At 46.4% G+C, this 375-nt stretch overlaps 1 long non-coding RNA gene across 1 annotated transcript in view; it reads right to left on the bottom strand.

Moving 5' to 3' along the window:
• Window positions 1-375, bottom strand: part of LOC105298653 — a 10,368-nt gene that overhangs the window by 7,745 nt on the left and 2,248 nt on the right. The gene's annotated exons all lie outside the window — the stretch shown is intronic.

Here is a 375-nt window from a genome sequence, read left to right as displayed (position 1 = left end):
CTGCCTTACACTACTCAATTCTTCTGATTTAGCCCCGGAAGTAGGAAGGCTGTGCCAGGCCTTCATGGCACAAATATTAATCTGTTGATATACCTGGACCGGATACACCAGCCGCTGCATGAGATCTAAATATTGTCTTTCTCCAGTTAACATTTCGATACTTATAGGAATGTCGTGGGCAGCATTACGCCTCACTTGCTGTTCACTGAGATCGTACCACTCACTCTTCCACAGTAAATAATTCTTTCCTGATAAACAAGCCTTGGCAATCGATTTTCACTCACTGGGAGGCAAGGCTTCACCCTGAAAACCCTCAAGCATCGCCAAAGTGAAAGGTGCTGTAGGCCCATACGTAGTGCAAGCCTGTTTCGGGTC

The sequence above is a fragment of the Pteropus vampyrus genome, unplaced genomic scaffold (assembly GCF_000151845.1).
Source record: "Pteropus vampyrus isolate Shadow unplaced genomic scaffold, Pvam_2.0 Scaffold158, whole genome shotgun sequence".
Lineage (NCBI taxonomy): Eukaryota > Metazoa > Chordata > Mammalia > Chiroptera > Pteropodidae > Pteropus > Pteropus vampyrus.
Note: the sequence above shows the minus strand (reverse complement) of the source record. Positions and strands in the feature narration are given on the sequence as shown.